Source organism: Nicotiana tabacum, chromosome 11 (genome assembly GCF_000715075.1).
Source record: "Nicotiana tabacum cultivar K326 chromosome 11, ASM71507v2, whole genome shotgun sequence".
Lineage (NCBI taxonomy): Eukaryota > Viridiplantae > Streptophyta > Magnoliopsida > Solanales > Solanaceae > Nicotiana > Nicotiana tabacum.
Genome location: NC_134090.1, coordinates 156,483,524 through 156,508,683, shown reverse-complemented (window position 1 = coordinate 156,508,683; position 25,160 = coordinate 156,483,524). Strand labels below are relative to the sequence as shown.

The following is a 25,160-nucleotide window of genomic DNA, read 5'->3' as shown; positions in this document are numbered from 1 at the left end:
ACAATCCCCAATTGTGCATGCCCCTACGCTCGTCATCTAGCGTGTGCGTCACCTTAAAGTAGTGAAACGATGTGAAATCCGGGGATTCATACCCTTAAGACAAGATTTACAGTCATTACTTACCTCAAACCGGACAAAAATCTACACCGCGATGCTTTTGCCTCTCGACTCGGCCTCAGTTCGCCCTGAATCTATCCAAAATCAAAATCATATCATCAATACATGCCAAAGGAACAAAACCCACACGAAAATTATCAAATTAGACGCAAAATACCATATTTGCTCAAACCCGGCCCCCGGGTCCACTTCTCGAAATCCAACTAAAATCGCAAAAACTAGAAACTCTTTTCACTCCCGAGTCTATACATACCAAAATCATCAAAATCGGACCTTAAATGGCCCCTCAAATCCTCAATTTTAACTCTCAAGTTCCAAGCCCTAATTCCCCAATTTTTACCCTTAAATCTCGCAAATTCCAAGCTTAATCTACTGAAAATCATCATAGAATCAAGTATTAAGTTCAAAAATCTTACCTCAACAGGTTTCCCCTTGATTCCCTCTTCAAAACCCTCAAGAAACTTCAATCTTGACTTCAAAAATGGTGGAATGGGATAAATTTCGCGAAGGGAAACTTATATACTTTCTGCCCAGGGATTCTGCACCTGCGGACTTGAACCTGCGGTCCCAGGTGCGCATCTGCGAAACATCACTTAAAGAACCCAGAATGCATCTGCGCCCATAAATCGCACCTGCGGTGCCGCAGATGCGTCAAAATAACCGCATCTGTGGTTCTTCTCCTGATGGTCAGAACATGCACCTGCGGTCACCTTACCGCATCTGCGTCCTCGCACCTGCGGTCCCCAGTCCGCAGGTGCGGAAATGACAGAAGCATCAAAATCTGTAGCAACACTCAAAGCCAAACTTTTCCCTAAACCACTCAAATCCATCCTGAGGCCCTCAGGACCTCAACCAAACTTGCCAACAAGTCACATATCACCTTTCAAACTTATTTCAATCTTCGGAACACTCAAAACAACATCAAAACGTCAAATCACTCTCAGATTCAAGCCTAAGGATTTCCAAATTTTCGAATTTTGCAACAATCCAAAAACCTAACAAACCTCATCTGAATGGCCTGAAATTTTGCACACCTATCTCAAATGACACAATAGATCTACTCCAATTTCTAGAATTCCATTCCAACCCCGATATCAAGATTTCCACTACTGAGCGAAAAATGCCAAATTTTCAATTTCGCCAATTCAAGCCTAAATGTACCACGGACCTCTAAAATACATTCCGAACACGCTCCTAAGTTCAAAATCACTCAATGGAGCTATCCAAGTCATAAAAATTTCAAAGAGATCGAATACTAAAAGTCAAGATTGGGTCAAACCTTTCAAATTTAAAGCTTCAAGCTGAGGATCATCCTTCCATATATATTCCGATTAACCTGAAAAGCAAAACCGATGACTCACATAAGTCATAATGCATCATACAGGACTAGTCATGTCCAAGAGCTGGCGAGCAAAGTGCAAATGCTCAAAACGACCGGTCGGGTCGTTGCATCCTCCCCCACTTAAACATACGTTCATCCTTGAACGTGCCCAGAGTTGTCCAAAAGCCATCAAATCACTGTATAACCTTACCATGCCCAGGGGTGATCCCACATCACCCTTTTCCATATAGGTCTGATAACGCAACATAACTGAAATTTCGCAATCCAACCAAGCCCATGAACCTTCGAACCAAATTTCCATTTCCGAGCTTTGCTATAAGATCAGAATCTCTCATCTATACGCTGTGTAAGTCTAAACAAGCTGTATCAAACCATATCCATAACCCAAGATGTAATCACATGATATACCACATAACTCAAACACTCATAGCGATAACTTTTGATCACAGCAACTGCTCAAACAACCCAACACCGGTAAGAAACCTCTTATCAAACAAAGCCTTATTCCAATACTTTCGTATACTACCAATGATGAAAGAAACACACAAAAATCATAACCATTCTTTAGATCAACCCGTCATGGAGTTCCCTCTCTTATGGCAAGGACCATAGCAAATTTCTAAGCCGAATCTCGATATTATCCTCCCCACATGCTGAAATCGAATTCGATAGTATTTATTCAAGATCCCAATGACCTCATCTCATCCACTACAGCTACTCTAGTGACATGATACATCGATACAATCTCAAGCCACAACCCGTGCACCAATAAGCAATAGTCCATATGTCCTCAAAACATGGAAAGTGACTCAAATAAGAAAGCTGTACCGCCAGCTCACCAGTACCACCACAACATGACGCTAAGAACTCATAAGACACCGTAGAACCAGAACACACGAATCTAACCAGAAGGATTATACCTCCACATAACTTCGCTACAATGCGCGACCCTATCCAAATACTGATCCACATGAAACACCTCAATTAACCATGCCCAAAATAAACTACCATGCACAATTTGATGTCTAGTACCAAAAGTGAATCACCATAACCACAAAGAAGTAAATAACACAATGCCATACTATCCCGAGAGAACATATCGAATGCGCAATCCGTCACGCAACACCCAAATGCCCGTCTCACTCAAATTCCGCTATAAAGCCCCAAATAGAATCTTATCACTTGCGCATAAAACCAACGAATCACAACTCCTCGTAGCGCAGAAGAGTAACTCATGGATCACTCTAGAACACGAATAAGTTCAACGACAATCGAACGATACCTCCCTCAACAATAGCAATTCAGAGTCAACAAATCCGACTCGATGCAGAACACACATCTATATTGGCCTACTCATGAACCTCTTATCAATGAGTCCCTAAAGCTGCTCCTTCAAATCCTTTAACTCCTCCGGTAGCATACGATACAGTGAAATAGAAATGGGATGAGGTCCCGGCACCAAATTAGTACCAAAATCAATATCTCTGACCATCGGCATGCCAGACAGGTCTGCAGAAAACTCATCCGGGAAAAATCCCTCACCACCGGGACTGAAACAATGGTAGGAGTCTTTGTACTGACCACCTTCACGAAGGCCAAATAAGAAAGACAACCCTTCCCAACCATCTGCTGGGTCTTCAAAAATGAAATCACTCTATTGGGAACATAATCCGTCGAACCTTGCTACTCAATCCAAAGAGAGTATATCCAGCACGACACGGAGACAACCAATCCATACCCAATATCACATCAAAATCCACCATACTAAGCAACAAATGATCCACTCGGGTCCCCAAACCCCTGATAGTCACCACACAAGGCCGATACACGCGGTCCACAGCCGCAACATAACCTGTTTATGAGAACTCCCAGTCTACAAATCCATAAAGCACACGAATCACCATGTCTGATCCCAACTCCACCGCCCGTACATCTAACGCACCTCTGATACTCGATCATTCCACGAGTGATACTCCTAAAATTCTTCTATGCCACCTAGCAACCTCGAATATCAGCACTCGATCAAACAAGTGATTGCCGCAATACTAACAAAGTATCCTTAGCTCAAACACATTGCCCTTTCTCAAATGTATACCCCCGTCAAGACACACCAATTAGTAATATTATTTACCTAGTCATCTAAAACTGTCCATGCTGCATAAGAACTTATGACCTCCCTTCCAGAACTGAACCATGACCTTACACATGCAAATCTCAACCTTACACAACATACCACATATACCATGGCATCCATAATAAATATGAGGACTTCATAATCCATTCCGAGCCACAAACAACTACGTACTCAACTAGCAAAGAGCTTTCCATTTGATCCCATATAGAAGAAAATTACTATACATCACATGATCCTCATGCCAGTAGAAAATATACATCTCTAACCATGGTAGAAACCATCAAGAGCTCTCCGAATCCCATTTGCACAAAACCAAACCGTCAGGACTGAATCCTTCTAACTCAACCAAGCTACGCAGGTCACCAAAAACCCAAGAGCATTGCCACAAAATACCTGTAGAACCTCATTACCTCAAAAACACCCAAAGGACTAATCATACCCATTACCATGCCGATCCGACATACTACTAAGCTACCCTATTTATCCAAGTTCCTTCTGAATTACCTTCAAATTGATATTTTCCCCTCGCCATAATACTGCAATCCTCAACCCAGACTCATCAAACGAGACCCAAGCATAAAAACACACCGTCTAAGGCTCATAAGTCGCTGAATACTCTCTTAAATATCCCCAAAAACACCACATTCAAAATACTTACCTTGAAGAGACTTCTTGCGAATCCAAAACCATTACCTTCACCTTCCTCATACTAATATGCAGAATCCATAATTGATATAAAATGCCACGAGTCTTGACACCCTCCAATGTGAACCTCCGTTTCTAGCCAAATACACATTTATAAGAATTCCCAATTGTTACATTTAAACCTTAAATCCATTAGAACCATCCCCGAGAGTCATCCACTCTGCTCAAACCTCAATTAGATTGATCGAATGGACCGGACAGTGCTCCCTTAGCACTCTAACACCCCAAAAAAGTAACCCCACCTTATTGCAACCAAATAAATTCCTGCTCCATGTACATTACATCCTTCACCAATAACAACTCAATTCATTCCATAATTCTTATACACCCATAAAGCATAACACAACCCCTATCCAAAATTTCATTTATTCAAGTCATCCTCGATCTTAACTTCTGTAAGCCATAACTGATTCACCAGTATGCCTCAAATGGGAACCAACATAGCACATAACCATGCAATCAACTAATCAATAGCAGACTCCCCCACTTGGCTCAAAGCTATTGATCAAAACACAAAATAACTCACAATGCCTATACTCTGTTACTGCCATAATATCATAGTGAGATTAAACTCAATCCCTCATAAGCTCGTGCAACACAGACCATCTATTACTTCAAATCATCCGCAATCTCGCATTCAACCTCGTAACAGTCATGCCCACTCTCATAAACGATCCAAACTCAAATTGCAACACACATATTTCACTAGTAAAAGAGGGCTCCCAACAAAATAGCATAGGGTTCACACGCCCTCAGGACACCGCACAGGAGATAATCCACTTGCTTCGCTCCAAACTAACATCTCTTCATACCCTTCCACTGTCATAAACATCACGCCATCACTTAATCTTCCCGAGTTTGAACTCATATCACAATGTGAAGTCTACTTCACTTCCCAACTAGACAAATGAAAAGGTCCTTCAACACACCCACAACTCGGTGCTATGCATCAAATCACAATGGAGATCAAGCACTAGATAGTTCTTTCTACCCTCAAGCAGACCCTTCTCGTCACATTCAAATCATATGAACACATCTCGTAGTCACATCATACTCATCACGTAACTACCAGTCATCACTCCCAATAATAGGGATACTACCAGACATATAAATCCAAAAGCACGTACTCACACAATCAACACCTTAGTGCTCAAGCTACAAGCAAAGCCTGGACTCAATTCCTCCAGACTGGCCCAACATCAACACATAGAAATCACATCTCGCCCATCGATCAGGGAATCACAAGGTGATGATGCACAGCTAATACCGCGCGCTCATGCGCGTATACGAACGCGTGGAAGAAATTTCAAGAGTTCCATTTCAAGCTGAATCAATGTCGCACGATAAGAATTCATGAATGTGGGATTTCCTAAAGGTTCTGTAGCCTCTCGAAGATAAGTACAGACATATCCGTACCGATCCGCGAGACTCTCCTAAACTTGCTCATGACTCGTGAGACCTATGTAACCTGGCTCTGATACCAACTTGTCACGACCCCAAAACCAACTCGGTCGTGATGGCGCCTATCAAGGAATTAGGCCAACCGACACAATCCCAAAACCAATCAATATTTTCAAAAATAAGGACGTTTGAACAATTAATTAAATAAAATCCCATAACAAGGGTCTAACTCATAAGTGCGGAAAGAAATACAAGCCCGACATCGGGGTGTCATAAGTCACGAGCATCTACTAAAGTCTGAATACAACGAAATACTACCACAGTCTGGAAAATACTAAAACAGCCTAAGAAAGATTAGAGAGAGAAGAGCAAGGCTGCGAATGACAGACAACTACCTTGCTAACTCCGATGGACTTGCCACTGAGTAATAAACACCAGCTACCGGGTTCAGAAAATACCTGAATCTGCGCACAAGATGCAAGGACTAATATGAGTATGCCAACTCAGTAAGTAATAAAAGTAAATAGAGACTGAGCAGTAAGAAACCAAATAATCCACATTATAAAACCACAATAAGTATAATATGTTTTCAAAACAGTATATAAATCAAATCATCTCGTCAAAAATCCAGTCTTATTAAAATTCCTTTGAAAATATCTTTCTACAAATTTTTTAAACAAAGTGATAAAATAGTGAAAACAAATCAGCCCCTCGGGCAAAATTCACTCGTATTCGGGCAACATAAATCAGAAACAGCCCATCGGGCAAGACATGTATCATAAACCGCCCCTCGGGCATAACATCAATTTGAACCAACCCCTCGGGCTACCTCACAGTCACTCGTAATTAACCCCTCGGGCATAACATGAATCAAGATCAGCCCCTCGGGAAACATCATATCACTCACTCTGGGTACCCGCACTCACTGGAGGTGTTCAGATTCCGGAGGGGCTCCTACAATCCAAGCGCTATAATAAGCCATCTCGTGGTATAAATTAGTCAGACCCTCGACCTCATAACAATAAGCCACCTTGTGGCATAAATCAATCAGGCCCTCGACCTCACAATATCATGAATCAATAACAACCTGCTGTGGCGTGCAGCCCGATCCCATAATATCCTCACCACACAAGCTCTCGGCCTTATTAAGTAAGAAACCTCTCAAGCCACTCGGGCTTACAGTAAAATATGGTGTTCAGCCCAAAATATCATTTATAGTGTCAATATTGAGTAAATAAGGTTGAGTTATGAAATCAGTAAAATACAGCATGACTGAGTACAAATATTAAGTCAAAACGGTGAGAAATAGTAGTAAAAAGCCCCTAAGGGTCCAAACAGTTGGCATGAGGCTCGACTATGACATTCAGCCCAAAACGTAGTAATACTTTCCAAATCACAGTCGTGTCAAATAGTTTCCATTCAAATATGCGACTTAATAGCCGTACGGGATGGACCAAGTCACAATCCCCAACGGTGCACGTCCCCACGCTCGTCACCTAGCATTTGCGTCACCTCAAAGTAGTGCAACGATGTGAAAATCCTCAGGACAAGATTTACAGTTATTACTTACCCCAAACGAATGAAATCTACACCGCGATGCTCTTGCCTCTCGACTCGGCTCAAATCACCCCGAATCTATCCAAAATCAGAATCATATCATCAATAAATGCCAAAGGAACAAGACCCACACAAAAATTATCAAATTAGACCCAAAATCCCGAATTTGCTCAAACCCGGACCCTGGGCCTACATATCGAAATTTAACAAAAATCGCAAAAACTAGAAACTCCTTTCACTCCTGAGTCTATACATACCAAAACCATCAAAATCGGACCTTAAATGACCCCTCAAATCCCCAATTTTAACTCTCAAGTTCTAAGCCCTAATTCCCCAATTTTCACCCTTAAATCCCACAAATTTCAAGCTTATCTACTGAAAATCATCATAGAATCGAGTATTAAATTCAAAAATCTTACCTCAACAGGTTTCCCTTTGATCCCCTCTTCAAAACCCTCCAAGAGCTTCAATCTCGACTTCAAAAATGGTGGAATGGGCTAAATTTCGCGAAGGGTAACTTATATACTTTCTGCCCCAGGGATTCCGCACCTGCGGTCCTAGGTGCGCATGTGAGAAAAATCACTTAAAGATCCCGGACCGTATTTGCGCCCATAAACCGCACCTGCGGTGCCGTAGATGCATCAAAATAACCGCATCTGCAGTTCTTCTCCTGATGGCCAGAACACGCACCTGCGGTTTCCTTACCACATCTGCATCCTCTCACCTACGGTCCCCAATCCGCATGTGCGGAAGTGATAGAAGCATCAAAATCTGCAGCAACACCCAAAGCTAAACTCTCCCGTAAAACACTCAAATCCATCCCGAGGCCCTCGGGACCTCAACCAAACTTGCCAACAAGTCACATATCACCTTTCAAACTTATTTCAACCTTCGGAATACTCAAAACAACATCAAAACGTCAAATCACCCTCGGATTCTAGCCTAAGGATTTCCAAACTTCCGAATTCTGCAACCGATCCAAAAACCTAACAAACCTCATCCGAATGACCTGAAATTTTGCACACCCATCACAAATGACACAACGGACCTACTCCAATTTCCGAAATTCCATTCCGACCCCAATATCAAGATTTTCACTGCCGACCGGAAAACGCCAAATTTCCAATTTCGCCAATTCAAGCCTAAATCTACCATGAACCTCCAAAATACATTCCGAACACGCTCCTAAGTCCAAAATCACCCAACGGAGCTAACCAAGTCATAAAAATTCAAATCCGTGATCGAATACTAAAAGTCAAGACTGGTCAAACATTTCAAATTTAAAGCCTCAAGTTGAGGATCATCCTTCCATATCTATTCCGATTAACTTGAAAACTAAAATCGACAACTCACATAAGTCATAATATTTCAAGACTGGTCAAATATTTCAAATTTAAAGCCTCAAGTTGAGGATCATCCTTCCATATCTATTCCGATTAACTTGAAAACTAAAATCGACAACTCACATAAGTCATAATACATCATACGGGACTAGTCATGCCCAAGAGCTGGAGAGCGAAGTCCAAATGCTCAAAACGATGGGTCGGGTCGTTACATACATATTAAAGCATTCATTCTACTAAAATAATACAATAAAAGGCTCAAGAAATTAAAAGGAAAAATACATAAGTTGCTCCCTATACTTATCCCGAAAAGTGAGTTTTCCGCTCAATATTTACGGGTGTCGTTTTTCCTCCATGTACTTGTCCAAACTGATTTTATTTCCTCCTTAATAGATGGAACGACAAGGAATTATTTTCACATTACAAAAGGCGCGTGACAAATAGAAAAATAGTTAAAAAGTGATTAAATAATAAAGATATATTGTTTTCATTTGGCAGTCACTTTTTTTTTGGGCAGTCACACTAATTACATTAATTAGTTGTATTAAAGGAAATACTAACCTTTTTCTTTTCTTATTCTTTTATCTTTTTTCTTCTTTTCCTCTTTTCGTCTTCAGCTATCGTTCCTCCATTTTTTGCCCATCTGCTTGTGTTGAGTTACCCGAGGGGAACAACAAGTACTCATTTATGAACAAAAATAGTACCCTATTTACTTATAGACTAACCAAAAAAAAATTTATTTTAAGATGAAAAATTAAAGAATAAAACTTGGAAATCTTAATATCACCTCATTTTTCAATTCATCTCTTTAAGATCATAAGTTATACCCCACACACTATCATCATTCACGTCAAGATTATACCTCACGACCAAAATCGCTCTTCATTCTCCAATTTTGCTGGAGTAATGTTTCTTCTTATTAACCTAAAAAAATATTTTTTTAGCTTAATAATTGACGAGGCCCAAATAAAATTACGTACGAAATAATTCAACAAGAACAAAAGAGTAAGTGGGTTCTTTGAGTTGCCCGTGTTCAAGCGCTCAGCAATGTTCTTTCAGGGACTATTATTTTGGATTTTTTTGGGAAATTTTTATGGTGGGAAGAAATTAAATGAAATGGAATAAACGGGTTATGGTAAATATTTGGGTATATTAGGTAAAATATTATTTTAATTAATTATATTATTAGACTAATAACCATTTAAAAATAAAACTTATTATGTGGCATCATCAGAGGGCAGAGTGTATGCCACACTCTACATACATCCTGGGAGAGAGCTTGGGAAGTTGGAAATAAATTCAGCTTGGACAAGTATAGGACGGAAAAAAAGACACCCGTAAAGTTTGAGAAAGAAACTCACTTTTCGGGACAAGTATAGGGAGCAACTTATGTATTTTTCCAAAATAAAAAGAAAAAATAAAGCATATATAAAATGTGCTGAAAATTGATATTGATAATTTGTCAAGAGTCTTCAAAAGGCAAACGAAAACTTCAATAAAACGAAACTAAGGAGCATCTTAAGGAGGAAGATTGCCAGCAGAACAAGGATCAATTGGGGGACTTGAAGTTGAAGGCTGAGGATTTGTCATTGGGGAGGAAGGTTGTCACCAGAAGAAGGATCAGTTGGGAGGCTTGAAGTTTAAGGCTCAGGATCTGCCTCCGCATCTTCCTTGCGAAAATCACACTTTGGAACTTTTATCCTCAGGTGTGGAAAAACTTTGACTTTATTGAGTAGTTTCAATAGCTTCTTTAGCCTTAGCAAGTTCAGCTTCGAGATCAAAACTTTCTTGGCTAGCTTCGGTCAAAGTTACAAGGCGAGTGTAGAGATAAGCCCAGCTAACATCCAAAGTCATCTTCTCCTCTAAAGCCTCGTAATCCCTTTCTAATTGTTTAATTTCAGCCCTCAACCTTTCTTTCTCAGCTTCAGCGGCATCATAGGAAACCTTCAAAAACTCCAATGAAGAATCAAGTAACTTTGCTGGAGGAGGCACGAAGTTCTTCCTGAGCCTGGGTAAGCTCTTGAACTAGTTCACCCGCATATATCTCTTTTTGATTCAGAAGTTCTTTCAAACTTCGAATCTATTCAATATCCTTTGAATGCTGCTAAGAAAAGGTAGCCTCTACCCTTGCTTTTTCCTTCTTCGCCTGAGCTACTGATGCTTTCACCACTGCCAATTCAGCAGTGTCTAGCCTAAGTTGTTGCTCCAAAACTTTCTTAACGCTGGCACGTACAACTTTTTCTAACTGAAGGCTCCTAAGCTGTTCCTTCCCGTTGTCAGCTTCCGTGCCTAACTCAACAACATGTTGCTCAGTCCAAGCTAACCTTTTCATCAGATCCGTGCCCGTTAGATTGATCTATAAAAAAAGAAGAGAAACGATGTTATATACACGTGGAAGGGAGAAATGAAAGGATTGAAGGTAAGGAAGTATACTTTAAGAGCAGAATGAATCACGTCATTCATAAGGGTGATAGAAGAATGAGATTCTAGTTTTTCCCTTTCAAGAGGGACAATTAGAGGTATCAAATCAAACATCACCCCGATTAGGTTTCCTCAGTAGATTGATACCCTCGGGGACTTCAATTGTAACTTGCTTCATTCCACCTTTGTTGGAAGGTCCAGCTTCGTCTCGATGGGTAGTAGTGGGAGCAATAGGACTCATGGGAAGAGTGACAAGGGGTGGTTCGTCATAAACAAAACCAAAGTCCTCGTCGCCTTCAAATCCTTGAGCAAAGAGCTTCTCAACTAGAACTAAAGGAGGGTTCAAAGTTGGTTCAACAACCTCCTCATCTGAAATCACCAGTGGGGTATCTTCGGGTTCATTAACCAAATGAAAAGGTACAGATTACAATGGCTGGGTTTGAGGGGCACTTTGTTCATCTTCCAAAACAACTTACCTCCTAGGTCGATGCAATGGATTCTTTATTCTTACTCTTCGAAGAGGACAAATTCAAAATATGCTCCTGGGTAGTACTGGCGTTAAGTCTAACTGAGGAGCAGAAGAGGGACGAACACTGCGGATTCCAAATCCTAAAATCCAAAAGGTAAGAGTGGCAAAAGAAAAAATGACAACAAAAATACACGCGGTAAAATAAAGTAACATACATGGGTTTTAACTTTCCATTTGATCTTTTGGAAAGAAACTTCCAAGTTCTCTGCTCCATAGGGGTAATAGATAACTGTAACTCAACCCATCCATGGAAGTTGAGGAGTTCACCAAAAACTTTCATGATTGCTAGGAAAAAAACACATACGAGAGAATTAGTATTCTAAGTTAGAAGTGAAGAAGATAATAGATAACGTATGTAAAAAAAGCTTACAGGAAAACTTCTATTTTTTGGAAAAAAGCATGTTCTCTTCTCACACCAACATACGAGTTGAGACAACCATGAATCGGCTATATCAACCCCTGTCACGATCATTATCGAGGCCAATCAAGATTCGTTTGCGCCTTGCCACAAGTGTGAAGATACCAAAACGGAAGAGTTTAGGAGAGTAAAGGTGAAGAAAATGATGGAAATTAAAAGGTGCAGAAACTAAAGCTGACAAGTAGTAAAGACACGCTATTGGCCTTTGTACTATCGGGCCTATTTGCCCAAGACACACATTGAAATAATGACAAAATTCCAGAATCAATGGATCTACTAGGGGTTGGAAGCCAAGAGTAAAGGGATATGTGTAGGCAAACTAATAAACTGCATGATAAGTGGTTATACGATCATCTACACCAAAAGCCACGATTGGAAAGTCGGATTTCCAATAGCACTCTTTACGAACAAGAGAAAGAATTCCAGACTTAATAAGAGATGGGTAACAGTCAACATGATTGCGACCTACTATTGAGGTAACCTCTTTGTTCCGTACCTCATAATGAGAAACAAAAGAGAACTCCTATGGAAAAAATTTAAAAACTAGGGGTTGGGGCAATGGTTCGCTGGAATCTCTAGTTTTGAAATAAGATCTGGGAGTAGCAGAGGCTTTGGCTTTAGAAGAGGAGGCAGACTTTGAAGAACTCTTCTTAGAATAGGAGGTGATCTTATTCGCTATCGAACCTATACTATGAAGCCTACCACCCCTACTTTTACTCCTATTAGGAGCTTTTGTGGAAGGGAGGTCATCTACTATTATAGTACGAAGAGGATCAGAAGATGCTGAACGATTTGAAGATTTAGAAGCCATTGTTAAGGAGGAGAAAGAAAGATGTATGAAGATAATCACTAAGAGAGTTTGGGGAAGAAGGAAAAGATGAAAGAAAGTATAAGAAGTTTTAGAGAACGATGATTCATTATTTATAAGAAAAAAAGGTCATTATGAGCCGTCATCGTGTAACCGTCAAATCAAATTGACAAGGCCAACTGCTGCAAACCGCAGGGCCAATCATAATAGGACACGTGTCTCGAGCATTAAATGAAAGAGACATGGGTCTCTTCACTTCCGATGAGGATCATAATGATCTCGGGAGAGGCAACAAAACATTCTTGCTATAAATAAACTTCCCGAATATTTAGTTGATAATATTCAAAAAGTGAAAATATTATCTGTATTGGTGAAAAATAGATCACCACGCGGATCAACATTATGATGACAGGTGGCATGGGAGACGAAGCAATAAAGAAGAATGATGTGCAAAGAAGATATGAGCAATAACCACGGGATCGACTACGAAGATGCTGTACCCGTTAGCTACATAAGAGAAAATAGGTACGCGCTGAGAATTAAAGATATTGGGAGCCATAAAAATAGAAAGATCATTAATAGCCACGAATATGGAAAAAAAATCAGCTGAATCCCTGATTATACGCGACTCACTATAATTACTACAATTGTTACAAATCACTCACGTAATGGGTAATCAATGTAATAAATACTAGCGGGTGAGAGTTAAATAGGGCAAGCAATTATAAATTGTACCCTTATATAAATCCCCTTTATGTATCATGTATCTCCATAGAGAAAACTACAAAGTAATACTGTCAATTGTCAGTATTCTTGTTATTCTCTGCCATTGGAAGATCTTGTTCTTTCCTTTTGAAAGAAAGAAACAATCATCAATAAGTGTTGAACATCCGATGACCTTAGACGCGATTTCCTGACTTAACTTTCATTGTACATTTGGCATGTCTTAGAAATTAGAAATTTCAAAAGCCAGTTTAGGCAAAGCATAGTTCTTATTTTATATTTACTTCCACCTTTCCCTCTGTACATTTGCTTTTGTGCCAATGATGTGCAAAATTGCTGTTGGTTCCAAGCCGTTTTAACGATAGGATGGTATTTACTATTTTACAATCAATACTTATTCCAAACTTAATGATTAAGTTAGTATCCTATGTTCAACTGTTGAATGTGTTTGATCAATTTTTGGCTAGCTATATGCTTAATACATGCAAATTAAGGAACAAGTAGGCACCTATGAGCCTGCAATCAGTATTTTTTTTGGTTTCTCGTCTAGTGTCTAGTATCTGTTTTGGGGTCGCGACTAATTTGGATTCACGCCGCATAACATTAAAGAAGGAAGCGCTCTTTACCTGGATTTTTTATATTCCTAGGGCTTGAACTCGACACTTCTGGTTAAGGGTAGATGAATTATGTCCGTCTCACCACAACAAACAACAACAACAACAAACCCAGTATAATTTTACAAGTGGGGTTTAGGGAAGGTATGTAGTACACAAACCTTACCCTAAATATAGAGAGGTTGGTACGAGAAAAAGCCGTTTCACCACAACCCTCGGTGATAAATCACTAGTGAACGTTACACTAGATCATTCAGCATTTTATTGGAGTTTAGGGCAATACCTTTTTTTCAACCAGTAAATATTTGCCAAGTTTTTGAAATGCATCAGAAATTCCATAAATCTATGAAGAAACAGGCATAGGTAGGCTATGTATCTAAAGGATGTCATCTCAAAATATAGTATAATACGTACATGTTTTGAAAGAAAAATCTACGTTTATTACATGCCTAAATATTTATTTAACAATTTATATAGTTGATGGAAGGTACATTATAGTTTTTTGGAGTAAAAAGATTTATTGAGGGAGTTATCTTCAAAATAAAGTTATATCGAGAACCTACAATATGTATGTATTCACTGAACATATTAAAAAGAAACTTCGGATTATTTATAAATCCCTTAAATTTTAAATTAAGAATTCACATGAAATTGGAAACCAAATACCCCGTAAGTGGTAGAATTCTGCAGCCATTAACGTCAGAATTAGAACATCCGATGTTGATAATAACATAGTTGTGGTTTTCCTTTTTTGCCACCATTGACAATACTAATTAAATATTCCTTTCCTTTTTTGTCCCACGTACCACATCGACAAACAAACCAGGCAATGAAGTATTTATATATCAGTAAAGCAACATGGGTGGACACGACCTTACTTGAACAGGATCTGTTCTATAGGCTAGTGGTACCACTGTATCCTTGAGTTCTAAGGAGACAGAAAACCAAGTCTGACAGACTATTTATTCTTTTTTGCTATTTTTCCAGAATTACTATAACTTGAAAATAACTAAGGACATGGCCCTCGGGTCATGGTGCAGTAGATGATCGTTCTCAGCTCCAACTATGGTGCCTGGGATGGTCTAATGGCTGTCTGACAGACTCTTCAATCTTTTTTGCTATGTCTTGTGAAGCAATAACTTGAAAATAACTAAGGACATGGCCCTCGGGTCATGGTGCAGTAGATGATCGTTCTCAGCTCCAACTATGGTGCCTGGGATGGTCTAATGGCTGTCTGACAGACTCTTCAATCTTTTTTGCTATGTCTTCTGCTTCACAGTTAAACTTGTATTGTTACCTAAACTTTATTAAGCTAAGCAGCAGGAATTGGAGAATACTGCCAGTCATTATTTTGTTATTAATTTCTTGTTTTAATCTAATATTCACAAGGAAGAATATCTGGTTAAGTGTTTGGGCAAAGGTTGAATACTTGGATTACATAGCAGATGTGGTGACTGTGGGAAGTCTCTGAAAAATTGAAATTCAATGTTGATATGCAAATCGAAGAATGATCACTCAGTCCCACATCGTTAAGGGAAGAAGATAGAAGAGTGGTAAGGAGATACTATAAAATAAGGCCAAGGACAATAGAGAAACATACTTACCTAGATGGGATCAATGGGCGATGGGCGATCAAGAAGGCCCATGGCCTAGGTTGATGACCTCCATTGCACTCTGGAGGGCGCTCGCCTAAGGTCGGCCCAAGTGGCCGAACCTATGTCATAATTTGTGGTAGTGGGGCTTGCGTTCGTGCGGCCCCTACCCAATCCAAAGTCTAATTTTTTCAACTGTCTCGTTTACATACTTGTAACTGTTAAGTCCACATCAACTATAGGTTATTATAGGCATGCTTATTGCAATTTGTATCAAGAACTTGGATTTTCAAGAGGAGCATGAACCCATGGGACTGTAAATTCCAATTTTTTTTCTGATTTACAGACATAAAAACTGAATATGGAAACATCCAACAGGGTGGAAATTGTACCTTATAATTTGCTCCTACTACCAAACCATCCTATTTTAAAGTTGAATTAATCTTTTGTGATTATTGTCAATGTTTTTGTACCAATTGTAATGACAGAAGAACTACTTGAAAGCAAATGGCATACTCTGTTGTTGATTTTCGTTATTCATGATTTATTTTTCTTTAAACAGAAATAGTTATTGTCTTTGGGAAGTCTATGAAAAACGGAAGTTTGACGATATGTGAATAAAAGGAGATCACTTAGTTCCACATCGTTAAGTGAAAAAGATGGAACAATAGTAAGGAGATATAAAAAAGATTCAAGGACAATGGAGAAACATTCTTATCTGGACGGGGTCAACGAGCGATCAAGACGGCCCATGGCTTAGGTTGGTGACCTCCATTGCACTCTAGCCTAAGGTTGGTCCAAGTGGTCGAGCTTATGACATAAGCTCTGTTTGACCAAAAGATGTCAAAACCGTTATGAGTAAAACAACTAATGATAAAGATGAGATCAATCTTAATTAAACACAATAAAATCTAGATCAAGCGATAGAGAGATTAAGCAAGATGAATGACGTAACAAAGATGTTGGAACCAAATGAATGCTCATAAATGAGAAGACTTAAATGTGCAATCAATCTTAAAAGATGCAATCGATGTTGGGGGGGGGGGGGAGGGGAATAAATACGAGATATTTGGGGAATCTTTTGATCTTCTCAGATAAACAAGACTGCTTTTGTATTCACTCTCAGAGGATTCTTTTACAAAGTGTTCTCTTGTCTTTTTTCTCGTGTCCCCCTTTTCTTTACTCACCCTTCCTATTTATAAGGGATAATCTCCTAAAAAACCCTAAAAAGTACAACCTACAGAATATTCGAAAGGCATATTCTTAATGTCTCCCACTAAGATTACGTTGTCGTGGAAGTCATACATCGACTGACCGCCCTTAATAGTTGCCTTTTACCACGACGACCATCAGACAGTAAATCATGATAACTTCGTTCCTCGTCCTACTCGGTAATGGTTGTGGTTGCCAAATTTAGACCCATACAGTTAGTCCCTCCGCTTGTTGAGGTCGCGACCCTGTGCGTCCTTGATAAGCGGACGCCACCCATACCCGCGGAGAAATTTGGCGGTCGGGTTGTAACGGTTTGATCACTAACGAAAGAGTGGTGCATTCCATGGCATTCCAGATAGTATAGCATATTGGGAGATGATGTCACTCCCATGCGCCTCATCATTGTGCGTCTTCCCGAGGCAGAGACCAATTGGCTTGTCTCTTTGGTTTTGGTGCTTCTGGCAACCTTTCGCTTCGATTCTAGAGCCACACAACCTTATAAATAGATGAAGGTTTGGTTCTTTCAAGAACTTTTGGTCATTTCCTCTCTAGTGTATGTGTTGTCTTCTTTAGCCATTTCTTTTCGTATCTCCAGCTCTGTTTTCGTGATCTTTCTTCTCACCTTCTTCTGTTCACCGTTCTTTGCTCTGTGTTTTATCATTACACTTCTGCCATCGAGATCCCTAGAACATATCGGTCACACAAAGAGATTTCCGATGCCATCCCGCTATCTATGGAACCTCCCTCTGGTAGTGAAGATACGACAGTTGAAGAAGGAGACATCCTTCCCACCGTGGAGGAGATACTACCGAGAAACCCCATGTCTCAGAATGATTTTCTTAAAGAACCTGTCCTTTCTCCTGCTCCGGTGGTTTCTGAGACTGAACAGGCTCACATAGATGACCTCCGATCTATGTATAACATTCCCTCCAATATCGAGTTGGTTCCGGCTGGAGGGGGGGACTTCATGGATGTCCACAGATCGAGATATTGTACTTTTTACATGTACCCCTTTGTGATCGGCCACTCCCTTATCGATTTTATGAGGTCTGTCTGGCATAGCTTTCTCCGTACACGTATAAGATATTTCTGGTATTGACGAAGTAGCGGAGTTGGTGGGGTGTGAAGTTGAACTTCATCACTTTCTACATTTGTTTTCCCCTAGTTTTCACAGGGGAACTAAGATACATTTGAGGCACTATGGGACCAGGGGACTGGTGGTCGGAACAGACGACTGGGCAAGTCGCAAAATTTTGCATAAATACTTCTTTATTAGAACAGAGCATTTGGTGTCAGACCCGCTGGATCCCCAGAACGGTGGAATCATAACCGTAGGTGTTGGTACTTGTAAGTTACTTTTGTTCTTTCCGACTTTATACTTATTTTTAATTTTCCCGTGCAGCTGTGAGGCATGCACCTTATCCCATCACCGTTATCGAGAACTGGGTAGCCCGCTTATTACCTCACGCGGTGGAGACTCGAGATTGGCCTGTTTTCATGAAACGTTTTGGGCCAAAGGTTCCATCCAGAAAATATTCTTCTCTGTTTTGACCTTTGGCTGTTTGCCGCCGTTTATTAATACGACTCCGTGTGACGACAGGTCGTAGGGCTTCTAGGAAGAAATCCCCAGTTCCCGCATTTCTCTAGGCCGTCGCATCGGCGGGAATGCAATTTACCTTAGCAGAGTCCGTCTGAGGGGGCTGTGCTCAGCCCGTACAGGCTAGATACTCTTCTCGTGACATGATTGTTCGGGATGAGATCTCCTCCCGACCAGTCTATCATCTTGTGGATGAGCCCTCCAATGGGGATGAATCTCCGTCGAGAAAAAAAAGGAGGGTAAACCTTGGGAAGAAAGTTGTCACTGATGCTGGAAAAGGCAGAACTGGTGCGTCGGAGGCGTCACCGGTGCCTATTTTTATGGCGGATACCATTTTGGCGGGAAGGTCTCTCCGGACCAAAGGAATATACCAAGGAGGGGGATTTGCGCGCTATGCCAAGGGTGGCACGTCATATGCCGTTGGAGGTGTCATACATGCTGAGGGCGACAGTTTGAGTTCAGACGTCAACCCAAAAGATGCACGAGAGTTCATGGAACGTCATACTCGTGTATAAGTAAGGACGGAGGGTTCTAATCGACATATTGTCGTTCTTGGAGACTACGACTTGTTGTTGAATAGTGAGAAGGCGCCGTCAGTGTTTTCCCCATGTGCGCTGCTTCTGAGAGTGCGACACTTAAGGCGATGAGCGACGCAGAGTTATCACGGAGCGTTTCCGGCATGGCTCTACGAGTAAATGCTACATTTTTTTCTTTTTCTTTTTGGTTCTGTTTTGTATCCTTAACCCATTCTCCGCTTCAACATTGTTTTTCATACTAGACCCTTATCATAGAGATCGAGCGTAAATGTTGGGATAAGCGGAGGACGGCCATTTAGGGAAGATGACCACCAAATATCAGGAATACCACACCAAGCATCATGCATTGGCCGATCTCTTTACTCAGGACAACGACTTTTAGCTGTTCCGTGATGGGCTTAAGCAAAAGGAGAAACAATTGGCACAGAAGGTCGAAGAGCTGAGAGATCGAGATGAGGACCTGATGAAGGCCATTGACCGTTGTAGTGAACTTGAGGCGGCCCTTAAGGCCAAAAAAGATGAGCTCGAGCTGAGTAAGGGGGTGATGGCCGAGAATGCCGACCTCTAAGCGAAGGTGGCCAACTTAGTTTCCGAGCTTGACAGGAAGGAGGCAGAGGTCGCGATCTTAAAGGTGAGCTGAGTGCGAATGCTGATGGATTGGCTCATGCTGAAAGGGATAGGGCGACAACCATCTCTGAGGCAGCGGCTCTAGAGGACGCCCTTCGTATATGCAGATCAGAACGAGACAAGGAGGTGGAGGCATCTATGCTTAATGAGGCGAGATTTGAGGGGCGTATCCGAGATCTGGAGGCGAAGTTGTCCGCATTAAATGAACAAGTTGCTGCTATGAAGGCGGAGGACGTGCGACGATAGTCGCAACCCTCTACGTCTCATGCTTCGATCGACCCTTTCGTACCTTGAGAATTATATGAGCTATGGGTCCATACCGAAGCCCAGCTTGACGTATATAAGTTTCTTCATGCCGATGGGAAAGTATCTGAGGCAGAACTCTGAGAGGTGCGTAATAAAGCATGTGCCGCTCGAGAGGTGTGTGGTTATAACCCCAACACTCCTGACAAAGATGATGTCAATTTCGGCGATGCGGACAAGCTTGCCTCCGATTCTTGGTACAATAAAGAGTATGCCACGGGGGGTGATGTGGCATAAGACTTAGTTGTATTTATTTTGCTTTGCCATTTTTGTGGGGGCGTTCTTGATCCCTTTGTAAAAACTTTTGTAATATAACAGTTGTAATGGAGCAGTTACTTTTTATTGTGTACCTCTAAATCGTTTTCTTGTTGTGTTTGTTTATTTGACGATGACCTTAATCGTAGTCGTACTTATTTCGAGTTATCAAAATGTTAACCCATTGCGTTTCGAGCGATGTCGTACTTATGTCAAACTTTTTCCTTTAGTAACGGCCTTAGCCATAGGGATGTTATTTTCGAGCTAATGTCGAAGTGTTATCCCGTCGTGGTTCGATTGAAGTCGAACTTTTCATTTTGGCGATGGCCCTTGGCCGTAGAGGTGTTATTTTGAGCTGGTCAAAATGTTAACCCGTCGAAATCGAACTCTTCATTTTGGCATGACCTTGGCTGTGGGGGTGTTATTTCGAGTTGGTCGAAATGTTAACCCGTCATAGTTCAAACGAAGTCGAACTCTTCATTTTGGCGATGACCCTTGGCCGTAGGGGTGTTATTTCGAGCTGGTCGAAATGTTAACCCGTCGTAGTTTGAATGAAGTTGAACTCTTCATTTTGGTGATGGCCCTTGGCTGTAGGGGTGTTATTTCGAGCTGGTCGAAATGTTAACCTGTCGTAGTTCGAACGAAGTCGAGCTCTTCATTTTGGCGATGGCCCTTGGCCATGGGGGTTATATTTTGAGCTGGTCAAATTGTTAACCCGTCGTGATTTGAACGAAGTCGAACTCTTCATTTTGGCGATGGCCCTTGGCCGTGTGGGTGTTATTTCGAGCTGGTCGAAATGTTAACCCGTCGTGGTTCGAATGAAGTTGAAATCTTCATTTTGGCGATGGCCCTTGGCCGTATGGGTGTTACTTCGAGCTGGTCGAAATGTTAACCCATCGTAGTTTGAATGAAGTCGAACTCTTCATTTTGGCGATGGCCCTTCGCCATAGGGGTGTTATTTCGAGCTGGTTGAAATGTTAACCCGTCATAGTTCGAACGAAGTCGAACTCTTCATTTTGGCGATGGACCTTGGCCGTAGGGGTGTTATTTCGAGCAGGTCGAAATGTTAACTGTGAGCACGTGATTTTTGCCCTTTATACGAATTACTCCCACAAATTCAAAACAAAAATAATTTTTCCATTGTTTGCAATTTTGTGGGTTTTTGTGGCATTTTCTGTTAATTGTTCGCATATTGTCTGTGCATGTTTATTTTATTAATGAAAAATACAAAAATACGTAATATTTGCATTTAGAATTTAAGTCTACATTTTAAGATTAATTAGCAAATTAGTTGTTTATAAAATGGAAAAGTTACAAGGAAAAAAATAGTTTAATTTGCACTTTTAATTTTAATTTTGAATTTTGCATAGTTTTCTTTTAATTTGTTTTCTTTATTAATTGTGGTAGTTATTAGGTTTAATTAGTGTTTTTGATAAGTTAATTAGGTTTTAGGATTTAATTTAGATTTTAATTTAATTTAAAAAAAAGAAGAAATTATTAAAATGATTTTTAAAAAAAAAAGAAAAGAAGAAAAAGAAAAGGAAGAATGAAAGATCAAATTTGGGCCAAAATTCAAATTTCCCAGCCCAAACCAATCTCTCCCTTTGAAACCCGGTGGACCCAAGCCCAGACCCGCCCTCTACCCGGTCCGACCCCATTTAGGTTAGATCTAATCTGGGTCGTCGAGGTTGATATGATCAAACGACCCTGAAGTAGGGGTTTGATAAGTATAAGAGTGTCCGAATCCATACCCCTACCCCCTCTCATCTCCTTCACTAGACCCTCATTGCCTCTGCCGGAATTGCCTGCCGGAAATCGTCTCCGCCGGCGGCGGTACTCCATTTGACCCCAAATTAACACCGTAGACTCCCTCCTTCTCCTCTTCCCAAATCTCCAAAATCCCTCCCTCGAATCCTACTAGAACTCTTAGAATCTTGAATCGAAGAGAACGACCAAAACCCTAACTCGTCCAATTGGCCCCAAAATCACACCACAGAACCACCCTGACCCCCTCTTCCCAAATCCCGGGTAGATTCTCCTCGAATGTTGCCCGAGCTTCTCGAATATTGAATCAGAGCTTGACCCTAAAAATTCCAAATTTTCCAATTCAGGGTTTCCTCAAAGTTTTAGGTTCATTCTGATGGTATCCGTGTGTTTTGATAAAAAAACACACGGTTAGTCTCAGATTGAGCCAAGAATCTGAAGGTTCAAAGATCCATCACCACCTTTTACGGTCCGAGGCACGTTTAGGTATTTCTATTTTTCTTTATTTATTTGTTCTCCAATTTTACTCCGTTTGTTTTTCTTCTTCTACTTCAGTCTCTTCTTCTGAACTCCTGTCTATTCTGTTTAGTTCTTGAAGGGTAGTTTTGCGATGCATGTTAGTTTTAAGAAAACCTTTTTCTTTAATTAGTACAATTAATCTGTTAATTAGATTAGTTCCGATTTATTAATTTTAGTTCATCATTTGGATTTGAAAATTGTTCGAATTGCTTCTGTTCTTTTTTGCCTCAGATAATTTGGTTTTGATTTGGGCCTGGGATTTGTACCTTTAGGTTTCAGGCTCGTTGGGTTGGATTGGGTTTTGAATTAACTAAACCCAGGGTCAACTTGACCCGTATTTGGTTGGAGGGGTAATTTTCAGGGTCATGGGGGGTAGTCTAGGAAATTGGCCTAGGGAATCTCATGGTAACTGAATAGGGAAGCTTCTAGGAAGATGGGGTGGGGGCTATCTTGAATTCTGAAAAGTAAACTAAGGGCACCTAGGCTAAAATGAAACTTGGAGAAGGGCCTAAGTGCAGAAATTATTTCCCTAAGGCTGCCCTACTTGCCTTGCCTATAAAGGCATCTTTTCTTGCCTTTCAAGGCAGAGTTTGAGAGCTGGAAATCCAGAAAATACAGAAGCTGCATAAATTTTACTATTTCATAGACTTCAAGAGCTAAAGTTCTGAGAGAAAAAGACAGCTGAAGAATATGAGAAAAACTACTGTTTCATTGAATTTTTCTGAGGTTCTCAACTTCTGAAGTAGTGTCTGGTTCACTAGGGGTTGAAATAGATTGAGCTTGATTTTCAAAAAGTTTGGTTTTGAAGTTGTTCAGTTGAAACTGGTTTATTCTTTACTGCTTCACATCATTTTCTGGGTTTGAGCTGGTTTTGCTGGGACTAATTTTTGCTTTGTTATGCTGCTGCTGGCTACTCATTTCTTCATTTCTTTTGTTTCTCTTTTATGCCCAGGTATGTATTGACTCTTGACTAGCATATGAAGTGCAAATGTGAAGCCATGTAAGCAAATTGAAGGGAAATGGCAAATGCTAGCTTTCTATTGTCGAATAACTGTTTGAATGTGTTATATTTTGTCCATGTGTCCTTAGTTTAGCTTTACTATGTATATTTCGTTCATGTTATTAATATTGTATTTCGTTATAAGGCTTGCATTTGGGGTTTTCTTTTGAATGGTGTTTGGGTTCAAGAATGTTCTTAGACTTAGGATGATACGTATGTGTTGGGGATTATGACACTTTTGGTCTGATTTTGTTGAAGTTCTGCTGAACTTTGGAGATGTTTTTTTAGTCGTGTTTAAACATCCATCAGATTAGTTCCTTATTTTTTCCTCCTTAGCAAATCAGGTTTATGTTATGTTGTCCATCCATTAGCTTCTTTATGTTAGATTGTTCTGTCATGATCCGCAGAATAGCTCAGTTTGGTACCTTGCCTTGCTTTGCCCATGAATGAATGAATTGAATTCATAAAGGCTTTCAAATAGATGTAGGGTTTAATTTCAAACTTGAGAGTTCTCAGATTAGCTTAATTCTTTACATCTTGTTGTTTTCTTTTGCGGCAATAATTAAAGGCATATCTCTGACCAACGTGTTAGCTTGAGTCAGATTTGGCATTGGGCTATATTGTTTGTTCTTTTCTCTACCTCTAGGCTTAGCCTGGAGCCCAGATCTCTCCATCAGTGCTATGTTACTGAACATATAGCACGCTGCAACCCATTTGGGCCTGGACTCGTAGCCCATTTCTGAGTGAGTGCTTGTAGTTCATTCTCGGAACCGAGTTGGGCCCAATTATTATTTGACCGTTGCTGCCAGTCTCGTTCGTAACAGGCATGGTCCAAGGGCCTGAAAAACAATATGAATGATATCCGCCCAAGCAATAGCCCATAATTACGTGATTTCAGAATAACCCTTTATAGTTGAGGCATGCCATATTAAAATATTAATGGTTTATGGCCCTCATAATGTCAAATAAAGAATTTTAGACGTTTGGATGTGAGGCATACCATATTAGATAATAATAGTTATGGCCCTCCAAACTTTAGTTTGAATACCCTTTAACAAATGGAGTTGAGGTGCGCTACGCTAATTATAATCCCGAATGCGTAGCCCTCACTTAATTATATCCCTTAAAATTCTTAGAACTCGAGGAGTGCCATTTAGCAAATTTTCATGGCCCTCGCAAAGTTACAAATACGTAGTTGCTTTAGATGCGTCATTTAATAATATTACCTTCCTAAATTCGGGTGCGCATTTATGTGACCCAAATTCAAATCTCAACGATGTTAAAATATGTCAAAAACCACGGGTGCATTTATGTGACGTGGTTCGAGACGTGTTTTAATAACATTGCAATTTTCTTTAAAAATGAATAAAAGTGGTTAAAACTAAAATTTGCACATAGGTTCATAATTGTTTAAACCAGATAATTAAGCCAAATATAACAGTTGAGCGACCGTGCTAGAACCACAGAACTTGGGAATGCCTAACACCTTCTCCCGGGTTAACAGAATTCCTTACCCGAATTTCTGGTTTACGTACTGTTAAACAGAGTCAACCTTTTCCTTGATTCGGGATTGGAACCGGTGACTTGGGACACCATAAATCTCCCAAGTGGAGACTCTGAATCTTTTAATAATAAATCCCGTC

The 25,160-nt window shown here is 40.4% G+C and overlaps 1 non-coding gene and 1 pseudogene across 1 annotated transcript; both read left to right on the top strand.

Annotated features, from left to right (window-relative positions):
- The first annotated feature begins 14,980 nt into the window (after positions 1 to 14,980).
- LOC142166723 (small nucleolar RNA U3) lies at positions 14,981 to 15,215 on the top strand (annotated as a pseudogene).
- Positions 15,216 to 15,708: 493 nt separating this feature from the next.
- On the top strand, positions 15,709 to 15,874 carry LOC142166679 (U1 spliceosomal RNA). Its single transcript, XR_012697082.1, has one exon. It is a non-coding gene; the product is annotated as a U1 spliceosomal RNA (small nuclear RNA).
- The last annotated feature ends 9,286 nt before the right edge of the window (positions 15,875 to 25,160 follow it).